Below are 6,000 nucleotides of genomic sequence, written 5' to 3' on the forward strand. Positions count from 1 at the left end.
GTACAAATTCCAGAAAAAAACTAGGCCTACTTAAGTACAGTAACAAAGTAAAAAAATACTTAGTTACGTTCCATCTCTGTAGGGTGGGCGGTCCACTTTTAACGCAGAGTGAGTCAGTCTGTTGATTTGTGACTTAACTTTGACTGTTAGGTTCCCAAACCAAACAGTGATTACATATCGCAACTTTGTTGTTAGAAAAGAGGTCACTCTGGTGCCAAAGATCACCGCCTCAACAGGTCTTGTGACCTACATTCTTACTTGCTCACAGTCATCACAAAAACACTTCAGAGAGCTTATCACTAATGCCAATGCTGCCACCTAGTGATCATAAAAGCGCACTGCAGTTCTGTTTTGAACAATGGGAACTCTTATTGTTGTATAGCCTAATGGTTTTAGTCATTTCAAAACTTGTCACTGGTTCACCAATTAGGCCTACATTACAGTCTGATGCTATCTTTATGCCAGGAAGACCACGGTAGGAGTCATTCAGACACTGCAGAGGGAAAATAGCTGTTTGTGTGTTTGTATCTATTTGCATTACAACAGTGAAGAGCAAGAATATTTCCAAGTTGAAGTTTAACACTGTGGTTGTGAAATGGCTTCACTATGAACTGAAACTTCTGTAAGGCACGGTGTGTGTGTGTGTGTGTGCGTGTGTGTGTGTGTGTGTGTGTGTGTGTGTGTGTGTGTGTGTGTGTGTGTGTGTGTGTGTGTGTGTGTGTGTGTCTGTGTGTGTGTGTGTGTGTGTGTGTGTGTGTTTGTGTGTGTGTGTGTGTGTTTGTGTGTGTGTGTGTGTGTCTCTGTGTGTGTGTGTGTGTGTGTGTGTGTGTGTGTGTGTGTGTGTGTGTGTGCGTGCGTGCGTGTGCGTGTGTGTTTGTGTGTGTGTCTGTGTGTGTGTGTGTTTCTTCTAGAGGGTCTGCATCCTGTCTGAAAGAAGAGAAGAGCCCCATCACCACACACACACACACACACACACACACACACACACACACACACACACACACACACACACACACACACACACACACACACACACACACACACACACACACACACACACACACACACACACACACACACACACACACACACACACACACACACACACACCACTGTGGCTGAGCAGAAGTACTGAGCTAACCACAGACCTCAAAGCTGCAGCCGCTCAGTAAACTCTGTGTGTCATTAGACCCGGTGTGTCTGCCTCAGTGCCTCTGGTTAAAATGTTTTGCACTGCACACATTACATTAGACCCCGTGTGTCTGCCTTTGGTTAAAATGTTTTGCACTGCACACATTACATTAGACCCTGTGTGTCTGCCTTTGGTTAAAATGTTTTGCACTGCACACATTACATTAGACCCCGTGTGTCTGCACTGCGCACATTACATTAGACCCCGTGTGTCTGCACTGCGCACATTACATTAGACCCCGTGTGTCTGCACTGCACACATTACATTAGACCCTGTGTGTCTGCACTGCACACATTACATTAGACCCTGTGTGTCTGCACTGCACACATTACATTAGACCCTGTGTGTCTGCACTGCACACATTACATTAGACCCCGTGTGTCTACACTGCACACATTACATTAGACCCTGTGTGTCTGCCTTTGGTTAAAATGTTTTGCACTGCACACATTACATTAGACCCTGTGTGTCTGCCTTTGGTTAAAATGTTTTGCACTGCACCTATAGATTAGACCCTTTGTGTCTTAAAAATGTATTGCACTGCATATATTACATTAGACCCTTTTGGTCTGCCTCTGGTTAAAAATGCATTAAACCATCTGTGTCATCCTCTGTTTCACAATGTATTGCGTTGCACCTATTACGTTTATTCGGAAGGCTACTCTGTAACAAGTAACAACTTGAAAACAGTAACTATGGGTTGGGTAACACTTATCTTGACGCCGGCGCCATACACGTGACATGAGTGTCATAATAGTGTCATAATAGTGTCATGACACAGTCATAGTGGAGTCATCTACGTTTTATGGTCTTGAGAAGTTGACATTGTTACGGTTGTGTTTACCATAACTGAATGTCAGTTAATGGCAGCAGTCATAAAATGTTGATGACGTTGACACAATGTTTATGACCCGTGCATAACTGCATTACAAGACTGTTATGACACTGTTATGTCATATGTTATGACACGGGCGTAAAGTAAATGAGCACTGCAACACAACGCAAACAGAGCTGGACCACTAGCTCATGTAGAGGATTTGCTTTGAAGGCATCTTCAGATGGGTTACAGGGATTTCCAACACCTGCTTGAAAAGTCAAATGTCAAATGACCAAATGCCAAATGTCAAAGTCATAATGTGTGATTTAACTGTTAATGTAGGCCTACGTATTAACGGATTAACATACAGGCTAAATATGGCTGCAGGCTAGGGCCCCCCACCTGCATCATGACATACAATATATTGTGATGTGACCACAGCCCCTTAGAACATGATCTGAACTCTTCTGGAGTACACTGCCACCCGGAAAAAGCCATAAGCAAATAAGCAAATGATCTGAATGTTCAAAAGTGCATGTTCTGAAGCTATTCGAATGTTCTGTGTGTTCATTAGCAAATGTTCTGTACCTAGAACAATTAGAATGTTCCATAGCTATTAGAATGTTCTGTATCTATTAGAATGTCCTGTATCTATTAGAATGTCCTGTATCTATTATAATGTTCATAAGCGAATATTATGTACCTACAGGGCCGAATTAATGCACAGGCTAGATATGGCTGAAGCCTAGGGGCCCCACCTGCCAGGGGGCCTATATGATTGGCCAAAAGTGGAAAAGGTTGCAGAAACAATGCCAAGATGCAATGTTGAAAATGTATCTGTTGTGTTCAATACAGTTGGTAGACAAGTTATCCTTACTTCCTAGCTCGTAATTATGACACTGTCTATGTAAATTTGTCGCAATATTTGCCTTCCGGGGGGCCCCAGAGCAAGATGTAGCCTAGGGCCCCCAGGCTATCTTAATCCGGCCCTGTGTTCCTATTAGAATGTTCGTTGACGATAGAACATCTTCAGCGTAGAGGTCAACGGCACTTAATGTGTTCATATGAAACTTAATGTGCTCGTATGAAACCTAAAAAAAAAATCACACCATGTGGTTTGCTTGAGATAGAGTGTGCACAGAGCATGTTTATTACGATTAACATGGGGAGGTGCTTGAGATAGAGTGTGCACAGTACATGCTCAGTGTGGTGGACAGTATTAGTAAGTAAGTGAGAGAGCACCTCACCATGTTAATTATAATATACTTTGATTATAATATATATTGATCATGTGATTTCTCATAATCTGCCTTTTAATGTATGAGGGACACACATCTCACCACAATGCTCACTTATTCACATGGACGTGTGCGTGTGTGTGTGTTTGTTAGCGTGTTTGTGCATGTGTGTGTTTGTGCGCATATGAGTGTGAGTGTGTACGTGTGTGTGTTTGCGTGTTTATGCATGTGTGTGTGTGTGTGTCTCCAGTGTGACTGCCTATGAGGGCCATGTTTCTCTGCAGACTGTTTGCTTATTCTACATTAACGTGTGTGTGTGTGTTTGTGTGTGTGTGTGTGTGTGTGTGTGTGTGTGTGTGTGTGTGTGTGTGTGTGTGTGTGTGTGTGTGTGTGTGTGTGTGTGTGTGTGTGTGTGTGTGTGTGTGTGTGTTTGCTTTGATAATATAAGACATTTAAACTAAGGGGTGTAACGCGCTCAACTCAAACAAAGTGAACAACTGGATGCTCATTCCTCGAGAATATATGAATTAAATAAAGAGCAGGACAGCACTCCAAGTTTTGTGGTTTATTGCCCGTCAGACGTTTCGGGGTTAACCTCGGGCCCGACACTGAAGAAGGTTAAAACCGAAATGTCTGACGGGCAATAAACCACAAACCTTGGAGTGCTGCCCTGCTCTTTATTTAAATAATATTAGACATCCCACCTCAGTCAGCTGTGGCTGTAGAATGATTGGGTTCCCATGTTCAGGCCAGTGGCCAATCACAAGATGGCGGCTCAGTGGCACAATCTAATCTGTCCACTTTCGCTGACGCTGCCAATATCTGTCATCTGATGCCGCCAGGTTGCCACAACACACACACAGCAACAGTTGTCATTTCCTCTGTGTGTTAAACCCAAAGCAAAGGTGTGAAACCAAAGGCTGTCGTCAGTAAACTATCTACTCATCTCTCCTCATCTGCCTCGAGGTCTCGCCTTGAGATGATTGTAATACGACAACAGATACTATAAGAGAAAACAAGAGTAGGCCTAGAGCAACACCTCTCCAAAGGTGTGAAACCAAAGCCTGCAAACTCTCAGTAAACTCTACGCACTCCTCCACAGGGCTGGACTGACCGTCCGGCATAGCGGGCAATTCTCAGTGGGCCCCGCACCCTCGGGCCCACCGGTAAGCCAGTTCTTCGCCGGTAATTATTATGAAGCCAATTGGAGCCAGCCACTTTTTGGATTGGAGCCAATTTTGGTCCCCTAGGGGAAATTCTTTCTCTGCACTTTATCCCATTTGGACTAGTGAATCACATTGAAATACACACACTAGTCCGTAGCAGTGAGCTGCCTGCTGAGCTAGCCCGGGCAGCAGTGTGGGGGTTAGGTGCCTTGCTCAAGGGCACTTCAGCCGTGGTTCGGTCGGGCATTGAACCGGGAACCCTTGGGTTGCCAACCCAATGCTCTAACCACTGAGCCACGACTGCGGGGCTGAGGGGGCCCTTTAACCCAAAAGTGCCCAGGCCCTATTTCTCCCCCATGAGGGGCCCCTTTAAGCCAAAAGTGCCCAGGCCCTATTTCTTCCCCATGAGGGGCCCCTTTAACCCAAAAGTGCCCGGGCCCTATTTCTCCCCCATGAGGGGCCCCTTTAACCCAAAAGTGCCCGGGCCCTATTTCTCCCCCATGAGGGGCCCCTTTAACCCAAAAGTGCCCGGGCCCTATTTCTCCCCCATGAGGGGCCCCTTTAACCCAAAAGTGCCCGGGCCCTAATTCTCCCCCATGAGGGGCCCCTTTAACCCAAAAGTGCCCGGGCCCTAATTCTCCCCCATGAGGGGCCCCTTTAACCCAAAAGTGCCCGGGCCCTATTTCTCCCCCATGAGGGGCCCCTTTAACCCAAAAGTGCCCGGGCCCTATTTCTCCCCCATGAGGGGCCCCTTTAACCCAAAAGTGCCCGGGCCCTAATTCTCCCCCATGAGGGGCCCCTTTAACCCAAAAGTGCCCGGGCCCTAATTCTCCCCCATGAGGGGCCCCTTTAACCCAAAAGTGCCCGGGCCCTAATTCTCCCCCATGAGGGGCCCCTTTAACCCAAAAGTGCCCGGGCCCTATTTCTCCCCCATGAGGGGCCCCTTTAACCCAAAAGTGCCCGGGCCCTAATTCTCCCCCATGAGGGGCCCCTTTAACCCAAAAGTGCCCGGGCCCTAATTCTCCCCCAGCCCAGCCCTGCTCTTCCACCCACCTTGACATCTGGCCAGTGGCCACTACCTAGACGTCTGGCCAGTGGCCACTTCTACCTAGACATCTGGCCAGTGGCCACTTCTACCTAGACGTCTGCCTCAACACCTCGCCTTGATGTCTACCGAGACGCCTCGCCTTGAGATGATCATAATACCAGAACAGATACTGTAAAAGAAGACAAGAATAGCACAGCACGTTTGCCTGTGTGATACTAACAAACTAGTGACCTAATGAACTTTGCAAGCAGCTACTCCGTGCATACCAGCAATGTAACACCTTCCAATGGTGGTAAGTATGCACACTATTCAAATCAGACAGACAGGGGCCCACCTAACCTTGCATCATACTATTTTTTTTTTTAAATCTGCCTAGGCGCACGCCGAAACGCATCTTTGCTCAAAGTATATAGAAAATAAAAAAAACACAGTATAATGCAAGGTGCCCCCCTTACTGTCTGATTTGAAGCGCTTTATTTGGACCAGCACCTTCAAAATTAATAAATAAACTCTGGGGGATGCCTGCAATCTGCTTTCAT

Source organism: Engraulis encrasicolus, chromosome 6 (assembly GCF_034702125.1).
Source record: "Engraulis encrasicolus isolate BLACKSEA-1 chromosome 6, IST_EnEncr_1.0, whole genome shotgun sequence".
Classification (NCBI taxonomy): Eukaryota; Metazoa; Chordata; class Actinopteri; order Clupeiformes; family Engraulidae; genus Engraulis; species Engraulis encrasicolus.